Here is a 23,678-nt window from a genome sequence, read left to right on the forward strand (position 1 = left end):
GTGGCACGCGCCGTGGGCGCCGCAGCCCGCGCCCACCGCTCCCGGGGTCCCTGAATCCACGTGTGCCTGCGAGGCTCGCTGGGGATGCCGGCTGGGAAGGAGGAGGGGGCGGCCGAGAAGGGGCTCCTGCCCTTTGGGATCCCAAGGTAGTGCCTGGAGCTCGTGCACATGGGCGTGCGGACGTGCGCGCGCGGAGAGCGGCCAGGACTAGGGAAAGAGGAGGAAGGGCAGGAGACCGGGGGCCGTCTCCTGCCTTCCGCGCCAGATGGCCTCTGCGGCCCAGCTTCGGGCTGCGGGCAAGCAGTTCTGAGCGTGGAGGCGTCCCTCGCCCATCCCGGCGTTTCCTCTGCGCCCCAGCAGTCCGTGGTCGGGTCCTGGCCCCGGCCCTCACTGTGAGTCGGCTCAGTGGGCACTGAGTGGCTTGGGCACCGTGTAATAGCCAGGGGTGGCGGTGGTGACCTGGCTTCCCCTACCTTCCGGGTCCGGGACTTTGGTGGTGGGGGTGGGGACGATAGCAGGCGCTCACTAGATCTTGGTTGCGGGAGTCAAGGTTGTGCGTTTCCTGCAAAGTCAAGTTTGTGAGTGCCTCCAGTGTTTTGCAAACAAGTTCCGGTGCTAGGTAAATACCAGCCGGCGAGAGCTGAGCCTTAGGCCGGTTTCTTCCTTTTTTGGAGGAAGCATGCCGTGGGAAGTAGGACTCTGGAAAAGATGGGAAGGGAACTTGGGCCGGTTTCGCCGACCGTGACCGTGTTTTTCAGGGAGGCTTTCTCGAAACGGGCCACTTGGGGTGGACTTCTCAGTCTGGAGCATGAACTTGCGGCCTCCTGGCCCTGGGAACCACACCAGGGAGCCCCGCCAACCAAGCCGTGCCCACATCAGATTAGTGGAGGCTGTAATGGAACAAATTTGTTGCCCTTAAATAACATCAGGCGCTCCCCAAACTTTGCTATTAGACAGTCCTGGAGACTAGAGGCAAGGAAAATCGTTCAGGGCCGGAAGAGGAGTTATGGGAGGGGTGAGGACGGAGTAATGTGTCAGGGTTTCCTTGCCAGACCTTTTAAGTTCACTTAACCACTTTCTGAGGTCAGATTTCCAGATTCGGAAGTTCTAGTCTTCTCAGCCTCTTAACCCCCAAACCAGAAGGAGGGGGAGAGGGGATGGTGAAGGGCAAGAGTGAAGTCAAGTGCCCTCATTCAGTAAGCAGGTAATCCTAAGTGAAGTCCTGGGGCGGCAGTCCGCCTTCTTTATTGTTTCTAAGGCTTAGGGTTGCACTATTTACTAGTCACTTTGAGCAATGGCTTAGCTCAGGCTGCTGTAACAAATACCGTAAACCAGGTGAGTTAAACACGAATATTTCTCACAGTTCTGGAGGCTGGAGGTGGATCTGGGTGCATGGTGGGGTTCTGGTGAAGACCCCTTCTTGGCTTGGGCTTCCTGGCTGGGAGACAGCCGACCTCTTGCTGTGACCTCAGGTGGAGAAAGGGCTAGCTTTCTTCCTCTTATAAGGGGGCCTCTCATCTTGGGGGCCACCCTCCTGGCCTCATTGCCTCCCACAGATCCCCACCTCCAAATCCTGTCACGTTTAGGGCTTCACCATTTGAATTTTGGAGTGGGGGGTCCACATGGAGTTAACAGCAATTGATCCTTCTTTTTCAATAGAGTGTATTTTAATAGCATGCGTTTGCTGTGAAGTTTAGAAGGCAGAAACACTGTTCTTCTGTCTTTGAGGGAAGAATTAATTGCTTTTCCTTATGCTTCTTTCTTTCGCTTGGCTCTTCTTTCTTTCTTGATCTCTCCTTTGTTTCTCTTCTCTTTGTATTTTCTCCTGCCACTTACATTGCTGTCACTGCTTGACAACTTTCACTAGAATTTGACAGTGGTGGTTGTGTTGGGTTGATGTCCATTCCAGAGGTGGCTCTTGATCTCCAGAAAACTTGCTGGTTCTCAGGTTCTCCAGGTATGCGATGCTCCTTCCCAAGGGCCAGATTATCCAGGTTAGAATAGTGTGAGAATGTTTCAGTGCTTTAGAAAGTAAAAGCCTCTCTTTTTCTCTGGGTTTACAGTGTTTCTGCTTGTTGATCTAGCGTTCATATTGTTTAATACTTATTTAGCATTTAGAATTAGTCTGACATTCATTAGTATTGTGCTGAAAACCGGGACAGTAAGACCTAGTTCTTTGCTTGAAGATCCTGTTCTGTATATTCTGAAGCCTTATTGCCTGTGTATTTCCCCTTCTAACATAACACATGGAGGGCGCTGACTTCTGGAACTCACTTGCCAGGTGGAAAAAGTGTTTCCAACTGAATTTTTGTGGGCATTTTGGTTAAAGTGCCTGAAGGAGTGTGTTAAATTCCTGATAGGATTTGCGAGTGAAAGAAGTAAAACTTTAAAAAAATTTATTTATTTATTTATTTATTTATAAAAAAAAAAATTCTTTTAATGTTTATTTCTTTTTGAGAGAGAGAGAGGGACAAAGCATGAGCAGGAAAGGGGCAGAGAGAGAGGGAGACACAGAATCCGAAGCAGGCCATGTGGGGCTCAAACTCACAAACTGTGAGATCATGACCTGAGCCGAATGAAGTCGGACGCTCAACCGACTGAGTCACCTGGGCGCCCCCTTTTAAAAATTTTTAATGTTTATTTATTTTTGAGAGCGTGCAAGGAGAGGAGGAACAGAGAGAGAGGTACAGAATCTGAAGCAGGCTCCAGGCTCTGAGCTGCCAGCACAGAGTCCGACACGGGACTTGAACCCACAAACTGTGAGATCATGACTTGAGCCAGTTGGTGTTAAACCGACTGAGCCAGCCAGGCGGCGCAAAGAAGTAAAACTTCTAAAGCAAGACACTCTAAATATAGAACATTTGTTTTACCTATGGTTAGATGATAGATAAGCCTTTGTCATTTTGTTATCTTATTATTAATTTTAAGGAATCTCTGTGCCCAATGTGGGGCTTGAACTCACGACCCTGAGATCAAGAGTCGCTTGCTATATTCACTGAGTCAGCTAGGCACCCCACCTTTTTCATTTTATTATGTTGGTGATTAGAAGAATAAGATAAGCATATCTGACAAAGTGTGAAAGTGAAATTGAAATTTATCCTTTCTTTAGAGAGGTGCAAAGAGAGATGTTGCCATAGGCTTTGTTATTCATAATGGTAATTGTGGGTTGTTTTTTTTTTTTTTTTTTTTTTTGGTGCTGAACCACCTGGTGAAAAAGCCAGGAAGATATGGTTTCTAGGACTCTTGAAAATATCCAGAGAAAGCAAGATGTTTGTGGTGAATTCAGGATGGAGAAAAAGGGGGAGGGCAGTGAGGAATTTCTTTTCTTCTCTTGCCAGGCAAAGGAGTATAGCCCAACTTCTATCTCCAACAAAAACAAAAATCTTATGGATATAAAGAAAATGTTACTGTTTTCTTTCTTATGTTGGTACCTTCTTTAAAAAAAGCAAAAGACTGAAAAACCTGTCTGGAGTATATAAACAGGAATGAACACAAGGCCTTTTTGTGGCAGTTTGGATGTCCTGTGTATTGTTGTATCTCTGGGGTCTCCATTGGTACCTGATACACAGTGGTTGCTCAGTGAATATTAGTTATGTGACTCCTTTCCTGGTTTGATAATAATTGGCTCTTTTTAAGTTTATTTATTAGAAAGAGACAGACAGACACGGGGGAGAGGGGTGGAAGGGAGGGAGGGAGAATCCGAAAAGGCTCTACAGGGCTTGATCCCATGGATCATGAGATCATGACCTGAGCTGAAATCAAGAGTCAGAAGCATAACCGACTGAGCCAGCCAGGGGCCCTGATAGTACTTGGCTCTTTACAGGTTTTCTTTTTTTTTTTTTTTTTTTTTAAATTTTTTTTTTTCAACGTTTATTTATTTTTGGGACAGAGAGAGACAGAGCATGAACGGGGGAGGGGCAGAGAGAGAGGGAGACACAGAATCGGAAACAGGCTCCAGGCTCTGAGCCATCAGCCCAGAGCCTGACGCGGGGCTCGAACTCACGGACCGCGAGATCGTGACCTGGCTGAAGTCGGACGCTTAACCGACTGCGCCACCCAGGCGCCCCTCTTTACAGGTTTTCAAATGCATCCTATTTTATGATTCTCCCCAGAACCCCCCTGGAGAATTAATGAAAGGTGAGGCCTTGTTAAGGGATTCACCGAAGGGCCCACAAACTTTCCTTTTTTGTTAATTCTCAGCCAAAAAAAAAAAAAAAAAAAAAAATTAAAGTTCAGTTTTCTTGTCGCACATATGGACATCTATAATTTAGGAGTTTCTTAAAATGTTGGGGACCTGCCCCCCATTCTGCATATATCTTCACTACAGTGTTCATAATTCTTAATGTAATCTATTGGAGCATATCTCACCCCCAGCTAAGGTAACTACTTTTCTTTCTGGGCCTTTGGTAGTTCAATAGGAATAAGGAAAGGAGACCCTGTTTTTGCTTTAGCAGAATAGTCAAGAAGCCTTAAACTTAAAAAATTGTCTCTGAACCACTCACACTTCTAAAAGAAGTTACCCTGAAAAATTGTTTAATAAGGCAAGCCTGTGAGACCCCATATAACAGGCCTCAAGTTTGCCCTATGGGTTCTCTCCTTAGTATAATTTAAAGTTTTTTCTGGCTTGTTTGGTTCTGTGTCACATCGTTAGAATCAGCAGTAATGAGGCACACTGTTTTTCTTCAGTGTTTCCATTAGAAGCTTTGGCGGTAGGTCACCGGGGATAAAAGAATAGTGGTTTACAGCCTCAAAAGTATTTTGACTGTATTGCCTTTCTACACGGATTTTTAATCCCTATATTGTCAAACGTAAGTATTCCTACCGGTCCTTTTGCCTGGTGCGGGGTGATTTGCACGTTTCGTCTCCGTGTTTGCTATGTCCTGTCCTTACACAGTACGTATTAATCCATTGGAATTTTGTGTTTGTGTGAACAGGACTCACAAAGACACATTCCTTTAACTCAATTTCAAGAGAACATTAGTCACCTCTTCTATGAAAATACATTCTCTTCCCCGTTTCTTCTTCTGGCTAACTTGCAAAGATTTGGGATTATTTGGAAAGCAGTGACAGAAAACATTTATGAAAAGAAAAGCTAAAAATATCCAATAATGTGCTTATTCTTTTTAGACTTCCTTTGGCAGTCCACGCATGTCATACTGTAAACATTCATTTTCTGGGAGGAAAAAAACACGAGGCAGACCAAGTACTTTTCAATGTGGTGTGGGCCCCAATTCTTAGCCGTGAGCATCAACTCTTGCTCACCCCCAGCTGCCCACAGAAGTAGCTGTCCTTTGATAAAGGCCCCTGTTTGAGGCTTGCTTTTCGCTTCTGATTTGGCTTGAGGCCATTATCTAGTTGGGGCCCTTGTTCAGAAGTGCTGGTGAAAAGACAGTACGGGATAGGAGATAGATGCCTGGGAAGGAGCTGCTTTTATATACTGTATCTTGGCTAAATTCACCTGTTTGTAGCTTTGTCTCATTGAAGAGCTATGCACAGTGCCTAGTAAGAGGTTTAATACTGAATAAGCATTAGCTATGTGACGAGGCCCTGCTTCTTGTTCACTTTCGGATGCAACAACTTTTGTTTGTTTATTTATTTAAACGCTTATTTGTTTTTGGGAGTGAGAGTGTGAGTGGAGGAGGGACAGACTGAGAGGGAGACAGAGGATCCCAAGTGGGCTCTGTGCTGACAGCAGAGAGCCTGATGAGGGGCTTGAACTCACCAACTGTGAGATCATGACCTGAGCTGAAGATCATGACTGGATGCTTAATGGACTGAGCCACCCAGGTGCCCCTGAGGCAGCAACTTTTAATGTTTGTTTATTTTATTTTTATTTTTATTTATTTATTTTATTTAGAAAACGGGAGGCAGGGAGGGGCAGAGGAGAGGAAGAGAGAGAGAATCCCAAGCAGGCTCCACACTGTCAGCACAGAGCCTGGTGCGGGGTTTGAACTCTTGAACTATGAGATCACGACCTGAGCTGAAATCAAGAGTCGGACGCTTAACCGATTGAGCCACCCCAGGCTCCTCTGCAACAACTTTTAAATAACTGCATGTAACTAGGACTTGGGTCATACTAGTCTTCACTTCCTTTCTGGAGTCGTGTGATTTGCCATCACAGAACCTTGGCCTGGGATTGCTTCCCTCCCTTCTCTGTACCCTCAGAAAAGTCTTCCTGAATCACCACTCCGAAGTAGGCAACCTTTCCTCTTACAGCCCTCTGCTCTTTCCTTTCATAGCAAAAATTATAATTTGTTGTTCTATTTAGTTTAATGAGGACAGAGACTACCATGTTGACCCAGCACATAAATAAATGCCCCGTACTTAGTTTTTGAAGGAATGAAAACCTACTGATATTTTTTTTAATATGAAATTTATTGTCAAATTGGTTTCCATACGACACCCAGTGCTCATCCCAACAGGTGCCCTCCTCAATACCCATCCCCCCCCCCCCCCCCATCAACCCTCAGATTGCTCTCAGTTTTTAAGAGTCTTTTATGGAAAACCTACTGATTTTGGATGGAAGTTCCAGTCCTTGGTACTGTGACTTTCCCTTTATACACAAGTGTACAGAATTTTTCCTCCTCTCCCAGCTAGACCAAAAGTTTCTAAAAGCATCTTACACGTTAATAATCATTTAAAAATAAGTGATATTGGTAATCAGTGTTATTACTGGTTTAGGTATAACTCACTTTGTATATTTCCCCCTTATTTTAAGAAAGCCCATTATTCATTCATTCAACATTTATTGAATTTATTTTGCCAACAATTTATTTTTGCTATGAAGGGAAGGGGCAGAGAGGGCTTAAGAGGGGAGGGATGCCTACTTTGTTTTGCCTTTATTTAAGGTTTTATTTATTTTTAAGTGTTTATGTATGTATGTATGTATTTTTGGAGAGAGAGCACATGCAAGCAGGGGAGCGGGCAAAGGGAGAGAGAATCTCAAGCAGGCTCCATGCTCAGTGCAGAGCCTGATGTGGGGCTCAATCCTATGACCCTGGGATTATGACCTAAGCCAAAGTCAAGTTGGATGCTCAACCGACTGAGCCACTCAGGTGCCTCCATTGAGTAATATTTTTTAAAAGCTCACCAAATAGAACAGCTCTCTAATTTTTCTTTAAAGAGCTTATCCCTTTAGTGTAAAGGAAACTTGTACCTGTTGACAGTTTTTTAAGAACACTTGTATTGTGTAAAGTGTGGTAAAGCTGTACATCAGTTTAGATGGAAAGGCTTACGGAGAAGTGTATCTCTGTAAGACAATCCACATTTTCCTGTTGACATCTGTCCAGAAGCTGTAGATGATTATGTTCCAACAGGAACATCATCATCCTCAAGGATATGAAGTGCATTAAACAGAGTTCATATTAATAACACTAACCAGAGTTGATCAAACTCTCCCAAATAGTGTTAGTTTTTCAGGTTTTTCTTAATAGTTCTGGTTTGGTTGTCAGTGGCTAGTGAAATGGTTTTGTTTACTTGTTATTATCATTATTTTTTAAAGTTTATTTTTGAGAGGGGGGTGGGGCAGAAAGAAAGAGAGAGAATCCCTCTGCTAATAGCACAGAGCCTGATGTGGGGCTTGATCCCACGAACCCTGAGATCATGACCTGAGCTGAAATCAAGAGTCGGATGCTTAACTGACTTGAGCCACCCAGATGCCCCAAAAATTAGAATGTCTATTTTTTTTTTTTTTTTTTTTTTAACGAAAGAGAGAGAATGAGTCAGGGAGAGGCAAAGGGAGAGAAAGGCAGAGAATCTTAAGTGGGCTTCATGCTCGGGGCTCAGTCTCACAAACCATGAGATCATGACCTGAGCTGAAATCAAGAGTTGGACACTTAACCGACTGAGCCACCCAGGCGCCCCTAACTTGTTATGTTTTTAATGGACAGGGCCAGATATGCAGTGGGAAGGATGTCAGAGCCCATAAAAAAATGATTAAGATGTGATAATGCACATAAAAATGTTGTGAATAGAAGTGGTCATCATTCTAAAACTGTACTGTAATACAGTAGTTACCACATGTGACTCTTGAGCACTTGAAATGTTTCTGACCTGAACTTAGAGGTGCTGGAGGTATGAAATATACACTGATTTCTAAGACCAAGGGAAGAGAATATAAAATGTAAACAATGATTGTTTAATATTGGTTATATGCTGAATATTTGGGATATGCTGAGTTAAATGAAATTATTACCTGTTTGTTTTTTAACTTGGCTACTAGAAAATTTAGAATTCTGTATGTGGCTCACATTCTGTTTCTGCTGGGCAATGCTATCTGCTAAAGCAAAGCTGCTAACTCTTGCCGGGGGTTTCGATCTCCATCCTCTGCACATGGAAGGATGGGTTGCCAGCCAGGTGCCCTGAGAAGATTTTTCTTTGTGAAGGGGAACTTGCCCTTTACTGTTGGGAATAGTTTCTTCTCAGCCTATCGAGGGTCATGCATACCAGCATTTTGAGGTTGTGAAACTTTTGTGTGGGGAACTTCCCTTTTTTCTGACCTATGAGCTGATAGGATAAAAACTGTCCTAATGGCATTCAAACTGCAACCCTGCCTTGAATTTAAAGAGAATGGAGCTCATTATTTCATAGGGTATTAAAACAGCAAGAGTAATACACATTTTATGGACTGTAATTGCTAACTGCTGCTACATGATTCAGTCAGCTAAGAATAATTTACTAATTATATTGTAGCACTCAGTTCTTTTTTCCAGATGCTAAGGAAAGTGAGATAATTAGAGCAGGAAGAAGGATGAATTTGGGAATTGGAGACCAGAAGAATAGATTTAGAAGATCTGGACTTAAGAGGTTTAGAATGCAATCAGCAAACTTTTTCATGACATTAATGCCGGTCAGGCAATGTTTGTGTGTGTTAAGATTGTGAAGGTAGTTTTCTACGTTCATTCCCAAGTGTTCATGGAATGTTCGCAATGTGATAGACTGGTGCTAGGGTTTTGATGAACAAAACAGATAGAAACCTGCTCTTACTTAAGAAGTTGAGTTCAGAGTCTTAGGGCACTTGGCTAGCTCGGTGGATAGAGCATGTGGTTCTTGATCTCAGGGTTGTATGACTCTAAGTTTGAACCCCACTTTGGGTGTAGAGATTACTTAAAATCTTTTAAAAAGTTGAGTTTGTAGTCTGTATACGTCATTTCTCGTCCATGGTAAAGAGCAAGGTCTTAGTTCAAGATCTGGCTCCATGTTTGTTTCGTATATGCGAAGAAAGTACTTTATCATAGGCATGGCATTTTTACTCAAAGGATATTAAGGTTTTATTGGTAGCTGGAGCAGTATGTTTAAAAATCTTTTTTTCCAGAATTTTTAATATTTGTTTATTTTTGAGAGAGAGAAAGAACGAGTGGGGGAGGGGTGGAGAGAGAGGGAGACACAGATAGAATGTGAAGCAAGCTCTGGGCTCTGAGCTGTCAGCACAGAGCCCGACATGGGGCTCATACTTACAGCCATGAGATCATGACCTGGGTCGAAGTTGGATGCTTAACCACCTGAGCCACCCAGTTGCCCCCCCCCCCCCAATTTTTTTGATAATAAGAGTGCTGTAAAAATCGCATCATATACTCTGAGGGGAAAATGGTCCATTATCTAAGTTCAGGTCAATATCCTAATTCGAATATTATTTTGCAGAATTGTTTTCTAGTTTTTTTCATTTGTCTTATTTTTTTAAGTAATCCCTACACCCAACGTAGGGCTCGAACTTATGACCCCAAGATCAAGAGTCCCATGCCTAATTGACTGAGCCAGACAGGCACCCCTCATTTGTCCTTTTACATACATATAATTGTTTTGGCCTGACTTTTAAAATTTTTTTTTTTTCAACGTTTATTTATTTTTGGGACAGAGACAGAGCATGAACGGGGGAGGGGCAGAGAGAGGGAGACACAAATCGGAAGCAGGCTCCAGGCTCTGAGCGGTCAGCCCAGAGCCTGACGCGGGGCTCGAACTCACGGACCGCGAGATCGTGACCTGGCCGAAGTCAGACGCTTAACCGACTACGCCACCCAGGCGCCCCTTGGCCTGACTTTTAAAAAAATTGTGGTAAAATACACCTAAAATTTGCCATCTAGTGTTAAGTGTATTTACATTGTTATGTCTCCAATTGCCAGAACTTTTTCATCTTGGAAACTGAAACTCTGTCCCCATGAAAGTGCAATCCTCTCCCCACCACACTCCTGGCAGTCAGCATTCTATTTCTGTTTCTGTGGGTTTGACTGTTCTGGATATCTCCTATAAGTGAAATCCTACAATATTTGTCTTTTTGTGACTGGCTTATTTCACTCAGCGTAATGTCCTTAAGGTTCATCCGTCTGTAGCATGTGTTAGCATTTCCTTCAAGTCTGAATAATACTGCATTCCATGTATGTACCACATTTTGTTTATCCATTAATCAGTCAGTGACTAGTTGGGTGCGTCTAACTCTTGGCTATGGTGAGTAATGCTGCAAGGAACATGGGTACACAGATCTGTCTTAGGTGAATCTCAATTCTTTCAGGTATATACCCAGAAGTGGCATTGCTGAATCATATGGTAAATTTTTAAAAAATTTTAAGATACGTTTTTTGAAATGTTTGTTTTTGAGAGAGACAGAGACACAGAGCGTGAACAGGGGAGGGGCAGAGAGCGAGGGAGACACAGAATCCAAAGGAGGCTCCAGGTTCTGAGCTGTCAACACAGAGCCAGATGGGGACTTGAACCCATGAACTGTGAGATAATGACCTGAGCCGGAGTCGGATGCTTAACTGACTGAGCCACCTAGGTGCCCCTGAAGGCTGTATTTTTAACTAGTTTCATTGTGCCCTTAGCTCCACTGGGCATCGTCGTTAAAATAGAGGGAAAAGTGGGGTGCCTGGCCGGCACAGTCAGTAGAGCATGTGACTCTGAGGACAAAGAATAACTCATTGTTATTTAACTTGCATTCCTTTAACAGTAAACTTAATATGTTTCTGTACTTCTAAGTAGATCTTCCTCTTGGTGTGAGCATTGTTCATGGCCTTTGACCATTTGTTAGGCAGGCCGGAAATCTCCCAAGAGTTCTGTTCTTGAGTCGTGTGCATGTTTAGCGGGGGAGATGGTTCCCCTTTTTTGTGGTCAGCTAAACTCCAGGTTATTTTTTGACTTACTCTGTTTGTACCAAAAGGACATTACATATTCTGGCATTTTGAAATCCTTTAGAGTCTGTCTCAGGCTGACATCACTCTGAAACTCCAAGCAAAAAAAAAAAAACAAAAAAAACCCACTTTACTCCTATAATTATGACACAGGAAAGGCATTACTAAGAAAGCATCAGTGTCCTGTGAATACACTGTGGAATACAGAGGGTGGGAGCTGGACGATGTGCCTTTTACTAAGCATGTTAAAAAAAAAAAAAAAAAGTGACTTAAGGTGCCCGTTTATCTTTGAGTTTCAGTACATTTAGTGTGAGTCTTCCAAGCCCCCGGGAGAATTCAGAGGAACCTAAGTTTTATAAACAGACCAGATTTTGCAAAAAAGGATTGTAGGACAAACTGCTAAAAAAAAAAAAAAAAAAAACAACAACAACAAAAAAACCACCTACCAAAAAGGATTTTTATACTGTTTACTTATTGGCCTAGTGTCTTTTGTTGAAACATTGCAGTTAGAATCGGGCATCCTTCTATCTTAAGGCTTGCCTGTGATGAAAATTTTGACTTAATCTCTTATAATCTGATGAACCCGTAGTTTGTCCTCATTTAATTTTTTCTTCATTCATAATATTTTAATTAAGTGAATCTTTTAAAGAGACGGAAATAATTATTTCTGACTTTAGATGGATTATGAAGCCGCCTTAATCCTCATATTCTTAGGCAACTCAAACAAGTTTACTCTGAAAATTTCCTACAAATGCTTGTTTCGAGGAATATTTTTTTGATACTTTGCCAGTGAAGTCCTAGAAATTTATGTGTATCTGATACAGTTCTTGAGCAGCAAAACAAAAACCAAAAACTTTTATGAAAATATAAAAAAGCTGTATGCATTACATAGGGAAAAAATAGCAGTACTAAAAATGAAGTTTAACGTTCCATCGTGTTTTATAGTTAATGGAGCTTTTCAAGAGAATTAACATTCAGTTGATTTATTTGGACTTTAATTTCAGTGGAACTTGGAAATGAGAAATTAAACCAACAGAAGTTTTATTGGTTTAGACCTTCACCAGATCCAGGTTTTAATGGCACTGCGGAGGTGAATTCAGAGGTATTTGACTGTAGTCCGTGATTTCCCAGCTATGGGAAAATGTAAATATTATGTAGGTGGTTTAAAGAAACAATAATATCACTTTTGTCCATTTAAGGTCTGTTTCTGTTTGTTTAAACAGGCTCGTGGATAGCTTTTTCTTGCCAGTTTTCCTTTGGGGGAGAGTCCCTCCCTTTCAGATCTTTCTGAAGTTTGAAAATTGCTTTCTTGCTTTCTCTAATGACCAGGCCCACGTGGTGCCCTGGGGGTGGAGGGGGGGGTGGGGAAGGAGTGTGGTGGTGATGGACTGTGCTGAGGTGTGGGGTTTGATTCTTGGCTGTCCTGCTGGTCTGTGCTAGAGAAATTTGCTCTATGAACTGTACCCAGAGTGCAATTATTCCTGCCATTTGGTGCAGGGGACTGGAGGTAGGTTATGTAGGGGAAAGTAATACCTTTCAAAAAGGCAAATATAGCACCCAAATCAGCAAATCAGCGTAAAATTCATTCACACTGGAGGTACTTCTGAACAGTTTTTTTAAATTTTATTTTTAATGTTTATTTTTGAGAGAGAGAGTGAGAGCAGGGGAGGGGCAGAGAGAGAGGGAGACACAGAATCCGAAGCAGGCTCCAGGCTCTGAGCTGTCAACACAGAGCCGGACGTGGGGCTTGAACGCAGGCTTGAACTCATAGTGAGATCATGACCTGAGCCCAAGTGGGATGCTTAACTGACTGAGTCAGTCACCCAGGCGCCCCTGAACAGTTTTAATTAACAGTGGATCTTGATCTTTTCTGGTGAGGGCTATTAAAAGAAAAAAAAAAAGAGAGGGGGAACTGGATTTTGTTATGGGCTAAAAGGATGTGTGTCCTTGATTAATAATAAGCAGCTGTGTAAGGCAGCCTGGGTTTAAATCTGCCCGCCATTATCTTGGGCAAGTCCTTGCACCTCTTTGAGCCTCGGTTTCCTCATCTGTAAAGTAGCAGCATGCCTGGCACATATAAACAGTAATAAGTATTAGCAATTAAAAAAAAATTACCTTTTATTTTTAAAAGGTTCTTCCACATATGGTCATGTATTTCATTTGAGTTTTGGGCTGGAGAACTGACCGTGCCTGGGAGAGTTGAAGCCAAAAAATGAAAGGTAATTAGGTGCGTCACCTTGGATTTATTGACCAAAAGGAATTGGGAATCTCAATGTCCTTGATCAGGAGGAAGCTTTAGTCATTGCTGGAGGCTTAAAAAAAAATTTTTTTTTTTTTCTTTTTGAAACCTCTTTCAGTCTCACTGTAGTGCTTTTGTTTTCTGGTAAAGGAGTTGTTGTCTCCTGACCAAGCCTGAGGCCACCTATCAAAGTCTTTACTAACGTCTTTTTCCCCCTTAAAGTTAGCCACTCCAGTGGAAAGAGAGATCAGACATAGGAAAATGTGGTTCTTTTGCTCAAGAGTTGGTGTATACCAACTCTCCTCCTTTTTTCTTTCTCCTCCTTTTTTCTTTTCCTCTTTTCCTCTTTTCTCCTCCTTTTTTCTTTCAACTTCCTTTTGTTCTCCCTCTCTTATCTGCCTCTGGCTGCAGGATTCTGGCTGCAGTTTTCTGCTGGAGGCTACTGGCTTGACCTGGTGACAGATTTTTGCTTCTTCCTGGGGGGCTTCCCTTTTTCCTCCAGAAGGTGTAAATTGCCTTGTGCTCATTGTTTAGGGACTTAGTCACTGTCTTGTTTCTGGTTTTCATGAGATCAAGTTGAATGGGGTAATTTATGTGAACTGAGTAACTCACGGCAAAGGGGATGTGTTGCCGTCCTTTGAATCCATTTCCACGCGCTGTGGCTGGGCTCCCAGCCCTCTGGTCTCCCACTCAGTGTTTGAGCATTGCTGGACACATCCACAGTTCGGAAGTAAGCTTCGCTTGTGCACAGTTTGAACACAGGCATTAAAGAAGCTCAGTGAGTCACGTGATCTGTTTGGCTAACTCTTCAGAGTTCATTTATGCTCTATAAAACTGGCATGGGTTTTGGAATCTGGTGGGAAACCTCTTCCTTCAGACCATGTGAGCCTCTTGGGGTTTGCCATTCCCTCTCTGTCCCCAGCCTCCCCTTCCTTTGGTTGTGTTTCTTACAATAAATTGGTTGTCTAAAGCTGGCTTTATATCCTGAATGCCATTGTGAATATTTTTAATCACTTCAATTGTAAATTTAGCTGAACCGTACATTTTACTGATACTCCTACGTAAATATTCTCTTGTTAATAGAAAAGACTTGGGACATTATCCAGCATGTGAGTACATAGTCAATAAATGTTGACTATTATTTCTAGTAGTATTAGCATTATTCATTAAAACCAATTTCGTAGGAGCTCTAAGATGGTGTGATATGATGGGAAAGTCTAGGGATCTAGAATCGGAAAATCATCTTGATTTTGAATTTGTCATTCACTAGCTCTGGGAGCTTTGAAGAGGTTCCTTAACTTTTTGAGTATCAGCTTGTTAATCTTTAAAACATATTCCAGAGGGGTTATATAAGATAATGTGTGTGAAAGTACTCCCAAGTTATAAATTGTTACATAATTGCAAATATTAATGTTTAGAGACTAGTATAAAATTGTTTTCTTAACATATATTGTGTCTTATAAATTGATTTTAAATTCTCAACCTATGGTAGTATTGGAGGTGATACTTGATAAATGGTTATTGAAAAATGAATTCATTCCCCCATCTCATTCATGTATATTTTTTAAATTTTGATTTTCATTAAAAATTTTTTAATGTTTGTTTATTTTTGAGAGGGCGACAGAGAGACAGTGTGTGAGCAGGGGAGGGACAGAGAGAGAGGGAGACACAGAATCTGAGCAGGCTACAGGCTCTGAGCCTGATGCGGGGCTTGAACTCAAAATTGCGAGATCATGACCTGAGTTGAAGTTGGTTGCTTAACTGAGCCACCCCAGGCGCCCCCAAGTATGTCTCTTTTTATATTCAAAATGGTGATTTGTATTTGGGGACCTGAACTTTTTTTTTTTTTGGTAATATTTTTGGACAGAAAGCACGAGCTGGGGAGAGGGACGAGGGGCAGAGGGAGAAAGAGAATCCCAAGTAGGCTCCATGTTCAGCATGAAACCTGATGTGGGGTTCGATCCCACGACCCTGGGGTCATGACCTGAGCTGAAATCAAGCGTCCCACTCTCAACCAACTGAGCCATCCAGGCACCCTGGATGACCTGAGCATTTTATGTCTAAGCAGCAAGTTTAAATTACCTTATGAATGAATTGTGTTTATGAAGCACTCTGATGCTTTGGAGAAAGACGATGTTCCATTCTTATTGATTGAATGCATCAGGGGCTTTGAGTAAATTTAGTTTTAGGCCTTCCAGATTATCCTGTCTGTGAGCTTCATGAGGGCAGGCCATTTCTGTCTTGTTCACCACTAGATGTTCATTGCTAGTGTGGTACTTGGCACAGGGCACCAAGTGGGGGTCTATTGTTATTTGTTTTTATTTATTTTTTAAAGATTTTATTTTTAAGTAATGTCTACACCCAATGTGGGGCTCCAACTCCCCGCATGCTGAAATCGAGTCACATGCTCCTTTGAGTGAGCCAGCCCGGTGCCCTGTCGTTATTCGTTAATTGACCACGTGGTTTTCATTTGGTCAGATTTGTGTCAGAATCCTAATCAAGAAAAATAAGTTGGTTGAAAGCAGTGAAACATGTTTCTTTTTTTTTCAAGGGGAGTAATCCTAAAATAAATAATGGTAATAGATTCTGTATCATGTGAAAGTGAGCCATTTAGGCGAAACGGAACATATATTGGGCTGGGGATGTGGAGACCTGGGTCCTAGGCCTCTACTTTGTTCCAAAGAAGTAGCTTTGGAATTTAATAGCTGATTTATTCTAGAGCTGAATTCTTGATTGGAGGGAAAGTAACGGTGATAAAGGGCTTGAAAGGGATTCCATGAAATGTATTGCGATGCCAAATGAATTAGTTAGGAAATAGCTGTATTAGGTCATATCTGGTTGGGTGGGGTTGAACTTAGGTGAATTGGTTAGTCATGGGTGTTTGAGAAATGAGTAGAATATGTGGAATATGAGTAGAATAAGAATTATTCCTTTTCCTAAAGAGGGAATGTCTTGGGTAAGAAATCAAGGGGGTCCTGATGGTTTATTGAATTCATCCCTATATAGTTCAAACAAGAATGGGTTTCATGCAAGCCAAAGGAAAGCCTTAATTATTGCAGGAGTTGTAAACATGATGTCAAGAACTATTTAAGAAGGAGCCCACCAGCAAGAAACTGGGCAGGATGAATGTAGGAGAGTCTTGTGCTTACAGAGAATGCTAGGGTAGTGTGGGTAATTTAGCCCCCGTGCTTACTGAAGGACGAGTGCTTACAGGCAGGTGTGCATTCACATTTGGGAGTGAGGGAATTGTATTCATTTCCTTTGGAAGATTAAATGTTGTCTTTTGTTTCCAGTGTCTCTTGTATTCCAGTTGGTCTGCATTGACCCTTGCCAGGTAAATGTTCCAAATCAGTTTCTTTTAAATTCTATTATAAAACCTCAGAGTCTTTTGCCTAATACAATATATCCAAATGTGAGGCTTCCAGAGGCTTCTATCCCCTTGCCCACACCCTGTGTAGAGTGCTTTACTCAGCTTCTCCATTCACTGATCCATGGATACCCAGTTCAAGGCTCATTTCTTACAACAATGTCTTGTCCTCTGATTGCTACAGGCATATTTAAGTATCGTCTTCCTGACAAGAATGAAAACTCTTGAGGGCTAGGGATCTTTGCTTTATAGAGGCCATATTGAGTGATTCGTGAATGTGATGATTAACCTGATTCATAATTGAGACATTGTCATTCCCAAGAAGAATTATTTTCAATCTGAGCAATTTATTTAGAACTTTCATCTGTTTCTAATTTCATACAGACTTCAGGAGATACTTCAGCAAGACCCCATAGGGAAAGATAATTCTTTAAAATTTGACTTTTAAACATTTGAGGGATTATTGATAATTTAGAAAGACATAACTAACTCTAAAGGAATGGCCTGGGTGGAATGGTTCCTTTTAATGTGAAGAGTCTGGTTTTCTGCAATTAGCTAGAAGGAACATACTTAAACACATAATTATAGGAAGCTTTGTTTTTAGGAATGGAAATCACAAAAAAATTATTTTTGTAGCGACTCCCATTTTTTTCATTAAGCACATTGTAGTGTCCCTGAAATTCTGTGGTGCATTTTATTTATTTACTTATTTCTTAAAATTTTTTTTTCAATGTTTTGTTTATTTTTGAGAAACAGAGAAACTTGAGTGTGAGCAGGGGAGGGGCAGGGGGAGAGGGACACAGAATCTGAAGCAAGTTCCAGGCTCTGAGCTGTCAGCACAGAGCCCAGTGCGGGGCTCGAACTCTCGAACTATGAGATCATGACCTGAGCCGAAGTCTGAGGCTTAACTAACTGAGCCACCCTGCTGCCCCTGTGGTGCATTTTAGATTTGGAAAATGTGTGATACGATAATACAAAGAGATGGCACATTTAGTAGCTGCTCACATTTGTGTTCATTTTAATTTGAAATGTAGGCTCTGTGAAAATGAGTGTTGTCAAAATGGTTTAGGTGAACTAAAATGTTGCGTTACCATTTTGTGGCAAGCAGAGTATCAAGACTCCAGACCCTTAATGTTACAGTTATTAAACATTATTTGAAGTATCTCTGAATTTGCATATAGGCATTACATTCATTTAGGCAGTGATTGATTTTAACAATTCTAGTGATCAGAAAAGAAGATGTGGGCTGAAGTGTGAAGCAGTGGATTTCCCCAGCTGCATAATTTATGTCGCCCCCCCCAAAAGGTAGACACATGAAGCTGAAAAGCCGTGCAAAGTACTGACCTGTTCTTTGTGGCTATCGGAACTTGCAGGAGTGACTTCTAGCTAGGCCTCCGTGGCTGTCCAGTTATTGAGGTGGAAGGAAGGCAGTGAGAGTGGGGATGAAGCGGAAGAGGGGCCAGGTTGCAGATATTGGTGAATTGGGATGGGGTAGGTCTGGATGTGGGTACTGGGGGGTGGTGAGAACGAGGACAGGGATGAGTTGTGGGTTTCTTGGCTTGGGTGACTGGGAAGGTGATGTCATCACTTGCCAATTAAGGGAATATGGAAGAAAGATGAGATTGGGGAGGGAGGATAAGTTCAGACCGTGTATTGACTCCAGGCAGTCAATAAATAACGAATGAATGAATCTGGGTGTATTTTTTTGAGCTGTTGGTAGGGTGTCAGTGTTCCCTGAGCTTCTTGGTGGTATAGCTGATCTGGGGAGAGAGCTCTGGGATTTGTTGAAGCCATGGGAGGAGGGGGACCCAAGCAAGGAGGATACACCAGCATGCATTCGTTCATTCATAAGTTTGCTTATAAGTTTCTTTATTTTGAGAGAGCATGCAAGTGGGGGAGGGGCGGAGAGAGGGCGGGTGGGGGTGGGGGAATCCCAAGCAGGCTGCCACTACCAGTGGTGAGCCGCAGACGGGGCTCAAACCCACCAACGGTGAGATCACGACCTGAGCCAAAGTCCTATGTTCAACCAACTGAGTGTTCCAGGTGCCCCTTGCATTTAAAGGGTAGGCAGAGAAGGGTGTGTCTCCAGAGATAACCAAAGTGAGTGACTCGAGAGGTGAAGAAAGCCAGGAGAATGGTGTTCTGGGAGCCCAGGGATGGGCCGCCTCAAGAACAGGCACGTGGTCAGTAGGGCAAGTGCGCCACGCAGAAAGGCCAGGGACTGAAGTTGAGCCAGTGGGAGCCTCTGGAGGCCTTGAGGAGAGCCTCTTTGGAAAACTGGAGAGGCAGTCGGACTGCAGAGGGAGGAGGACTGAACAGCTGTGGAAGAGACAGGAAAAGTGGGTGCAAACTGCTCGCTCTTACAAAGGATAGTGCCCTAAAATGAGGCCATGGGGCGAGGGAGTCGTTGGTGTGTTGGCATCATTTTTAGATGAGAGACCTGAGTAGAAAGAAGGCGGATGGGGATATAGGTGAGGCACTAGGGTTCCCTCAAGAAAATGGCTGCCTTTGCAGCGGAAGGGGTGGTGTTTGGACCGGAAGTGGTGGAGGACTGCTTAGAAAGCGGGTGGGTCCTCATGGAGAAGGCGGGCAGGGTTAAGTCTGGTAAACTTGTACCTGATATGGAGTTGGGGGGTGGGGGGTGACTAGAAGTTTGAGTCTGTGGCGGTCGGGCACTGACCAAGCAGGTGGGTATGCGTGTGCAAGTGCTGTTGTGTGGAGAGAAAGCCAGAGGCACAGAAGCAGAAGGGGAGCTCTGTGGTGTGTCTGGAGGACCAGGTGGCCTTCTGGGTGGAGCTGTCGGGGAAGGACACACCTGCGGGTGTGGTGGGTGTGGTGAACGACTGGGAAAGGAAGCCGGCTCTAAAGGGGCCTTGTTTGTCAGGCTGAGGACTTTGGACTGCATCTCCTGGGTGGGGAGGAGCCACTTAGGGAGAAGTAACGGGGTCAGATCTAGGATTTGGGAGCTGAGAGCAGTTTATGGAAGAGTTTAGAGAGAAGCAGGGGTATTGTTCGGGAGGCCATTGGGGTAACCTGGGTGACGGTCATTAGGGCTTGAAATGGGGCAGTTGCAGTGGGAGAGGTGCGGATTTCTGAGGTTGACTGATTCCTGAGATTGACTGATTGACCAAGCGGGGGGAGAGAGGAGGAAAAAGGTGTGTGTGGGGGGGAAGGGGACAGCTGAGAGGATGGCCCTGCCGTTGGGGAACTGGAGAACACAGGAGGAAGAGAGGCAGGTCTAGCCAGGTGGTGGGATAGTTCAATTTCAGGCACATTTACAGAGCGTTTGTGTAGCGCCCAGCTGGCTACGAGAATCAGGATTCTGAAGCTCAAGACAGAGGTCCCTGCAAGAGAGATCGGAAGCATGAGGTCATCATCCTTGAATTGGAAGTGGTTAAGATTTATTTGAAGGAACAAGAGAAAAATAAATCCTGATGTGGATATGGACTGTGAAAGCAAACTTCTTAGACCATTTCAGTGTATTATTAACTTTCTTAGAATAAAGCCTTTGATGACCAGAATGTGGATGTGACCCAACCCCCCCCCCCCCCCCCCCCCCCGCCACCGCCCCCCAAATAGCTCAAAATTAATGACAAAAAGATGTTAGGAAATAAATTCAAGAAGTTTCGATAGAAGTGTTTTTATCTCGATAGTTTTCTTTTTTTTCTATCAGGTCAAAATCCCTTTCTTAATCTGTGTTTATTATTTTTGATAAGAAACTTGAGAAAACTGGGGACTAGCTGGTTGTATTTTTGAAACCTCTTTGAATATGAAATATACTGTCTTGAGTGTGGTATCACTGCATTGTATTCCTCAGGCTTGACATCAATGGATACCTAATAATTAATATTCTAATGCAGTGTCCTTAGATGGATTAAAAAACCCCCAAACTAAAGTGGTTTTCGGGAAATATGCTGATTACAATTTATATTTAGCTCAATACTGGTTTGTAGAGCTTTACTTTGGATCTTCCATAAAATCCACGTTTTTCTGTTTTCCTTCCCAAAATGTAGAAGCACACACTCCTGTTGATCTGTGGAAATGTTTACTAAGGAGAAGTTAAGTCTTTATTTTTTTTCTCTTAATTTTATTTTTATTTAAGTAATCTCTACACCCAACATGGGGCTCAAGCTCTTTCGACTGAGCCAGCCAGGCACGCCCCCCCCTTTTTTGGGGGGAGGGGGAAATAAACTCTTTAAAGAGCTCATGAGCCTGCGGAAAGGGGCAGAGGGAGAGAGAGAGGCTGCATGCTTAGCACAGAGCCCAACGCAGGCTCCATCCCACGTCCCTGGGATCTTGACCTGAGCCAAAATCGAGAATCTGACTGTCAACCGGCTTGAGGCACCAGGCGCCCAGAAGCAAACGTTTTAGATCCTTTGGAAGTTCCAACAGTGTGGTGGGTGCTCTAGAATTTGTATGGGGATGTGGGTGGTTCCGCTTATTTTCCCTAGCCCCCTCCTACTTTTTTCTCAACTATCTGCAACTACTGTATGGTTTATGCTGTAGCAGAGAGATTACTTTCCTGCTTCCATGGTCTCAACAAACATTTATTGGGTGCCTGCTTTATAGCTGGTGTTGTGCTTTGCCCTGGGATTTAAAGAGAAGGAAGGCCAATATCCCACCTCCAGAGCATGCAGTCTAGTACAAAGTCATAAAGAGCCATTGTGATATTGTGATGTGTAGTATATATAATGGAAGGAATTTGAAAGAGCTTCTGGGTTGGTGAACACGGGAGGTGAAGGGGGAGTGGCACTGGTGGGGAGGTCGTGAAAGCTCTGGGCCCCTTCCCACCTACCTCCTCTTATGTATCTCTTGCCGGTTCATGAATTGTATCCTTTGTAAAAAAAACGGGTAATAGTGATTAGAGTACTTACCTGAGTTCTGTGGGCCATCCTAGCAAATGGTTGAACCTGAGAAGGGCGTCATGGGAATCCCTGATTTATACCTGGTCAGTTATAAGCATAGATAACTATCTAGATTTGCGATTGCACGTGAAGTGTGTGTGTAGAAGGTGTCTTGTGGGACTAAGCTCTTAAATTCACTTGTGGTATCTATGCTAACCCCAGGTGGATGGTGTCAGAATGGAGTTGAATTGTAGGACGGACACCGGGTGGGTGTCTGCAGAGAACCGAAGAATTGCTTGCTTGGCGTGAGGGAAAGCCCCGCATCTCTGGTGTCAGAAGCGAAGTGTTGTGAGTAGTGGAGTAGACAGTCCAGTTTTTCTTTTCAGCTATAAAGAGACCATTGTTGGAAGAGACCATGCACGTGGAAGGGATACTCTTACTGTTGATAACAACGATGGCTCAATGCATTGTACATTTATTGGTTCATTTCCTCCTCACACTAACCCAGTGAGGTAGGCGTGGATATTCTCTTTGTAGAGAAGAGGCACAGAGAGGGTCACAGTAGCTGGTAAACAGAGGAACTAGGGTTAGAAAATGGGCAGCCTGGTGTGAGAACCCATGCTTTAAGAAAGCGATGAAGAATAGGGAAAGCAGCAGTCTCGTTGGGGTGACTGTGCCACATTAGCAAAAGTCAGTGCTTAGTGCTTGGCGCTTGGGCCGGGGGTTGGGGGGGACAATGGGAGGGGAAGTCATAGGCTTATGGTTAAATTAAGCCTGGGTAGACTTGTTTCAAGTAGTGGAATAGGAGAGGGGGATGGGAACCAGATAAGGCAGTGTCTCCTTGCATATCAAGATTTACTGCGAAATCCCTACAAATGTATGTATAGATTTGCATATATTGTACATTTATGTTACCTTTTGAATTTCTAGCATTCTTGTTTTCATACCGGTTGCGTTCATTATCATCTAACAAAGTACATATATATGCACTACACGGGTGTAAATGATAGTGGTTGTAATGAATGTCACAACTTGTAAGAAATTGGGGATTTCTCCGTGGTTTGTTGTGATTTAAAGAGCAGTCTGCAATTAATAAGCTTTGGAGATTTGTTTCAAGGAGTGGAAAATGAAGTTCTAGAGGCTGGTTCTATATTGCTGTATATTCTCAGAAAGAAAATGTAAAGGACCTGGGTGAGTTCCAAAAATTGAGTCATTCACATCCTTATTGGCACACTGAGATTGCTCAGATGTTTGCAGTACGTATTGTTGAGCACGGACCATGCACAGGGTTTAGTGCTACATACAATTGGGTTATTATAAAAGACTCTCTCTTCCTTATAAGGAACTCTCTGGGATTATATGAGGAGACCAACATATAATATGCAGTTTGTGAATGGTAACAGCTGTACTAAATGAGCACAGAACAACTCAGAAGAGATTAAATACATTTAAGAGACGTTTAAAATAAATACAATAGTACCCTTGATTTATTTGTTTTGTACAACTCTTGTTGAGTGAGTGGCACCAAGAGGCTGAATAGAAAAGGGCAGACCTAATTAGGAGTACTTCTTGGAGGTTGTAGACACTTGGATTTGGGTTTTGGAAGGGTAGAAGCTCAGACAGTGACTGGGTGTGCAACTTATTTTTCTGTAGAAGAAGGACTGATGTGTGTTTGGAAAAGGTTTAGATTGCCTTAAAAACATGAATTTTCAGAAATGGCATGTGTCTCTAATAGGGATGGCCTCCAGGGATAGGTGCACAGAATGAGTGGTGACTTTCTAGAAACACTACAAAGTGTATCTGTGAGATTGGGATAGATCTTAAAATCATGATCTCATGGTTCATGGATTTTAGTCCCATGCCAGGGCTCAGCAATGCTGATAGTAAGTAGGAGCTTGCTTGGGATTCTCTCTCTCCCTCTCTCTCTGCCCCTCCCCAACTCTCTTTATCTCTCTCAAAGTAAATAAATAAACTTAAAAAAAAATAGTCATGCAGAATATAGTAATTCATAGTACAGTAATTCACAATACAGTTATTTAGAATACAGTGATTATGTAAAAGTATATGAATGTCTTTATAGCTGATCGTCCAACCTAAAATTTTTTTTT

At 42.9% G+C, this 23,678-nt stretch overlaps 1 protein-coding gene and 1 long non-coding RNA gene across 2 annotated transcripts in view; both read left to right on the plus strand.

Moving 5' to 3' along the window:
* RASSF3 (Ras association domain family member 3) overlaps positions 1-23,678 on the plus strand; it is a 73,315-nt gene that overhangs the window by 714 nt on the left and 48,923 nt on the right. The window lies entirely within an intron of this gene.
* Positions 3-15,273, plus strand: LOC123386629. The gene is made up of 3 exons (XR_006600831.1): positions 3-392; positions 13,057-13,061; positions 15,262-15,273. It is a non-coding gene; the product is annotated as an uncharacterized LOC123386629 (long non-coding RNA).

The sequence above is a fragment of the Felis catus genome, chromosome B4 (assembly GCF_018350175.1).
Source record: "Felis catus isolate Fca126 chromosome B4, F.catus_Fca126_mat1.0, whole genome shotgun sequence".
Lineage (NCBI taxonomy): Eukaryota > Metazoa > Chordata > Mammalia > Carnivora > Felidae > Felis > Felis catus.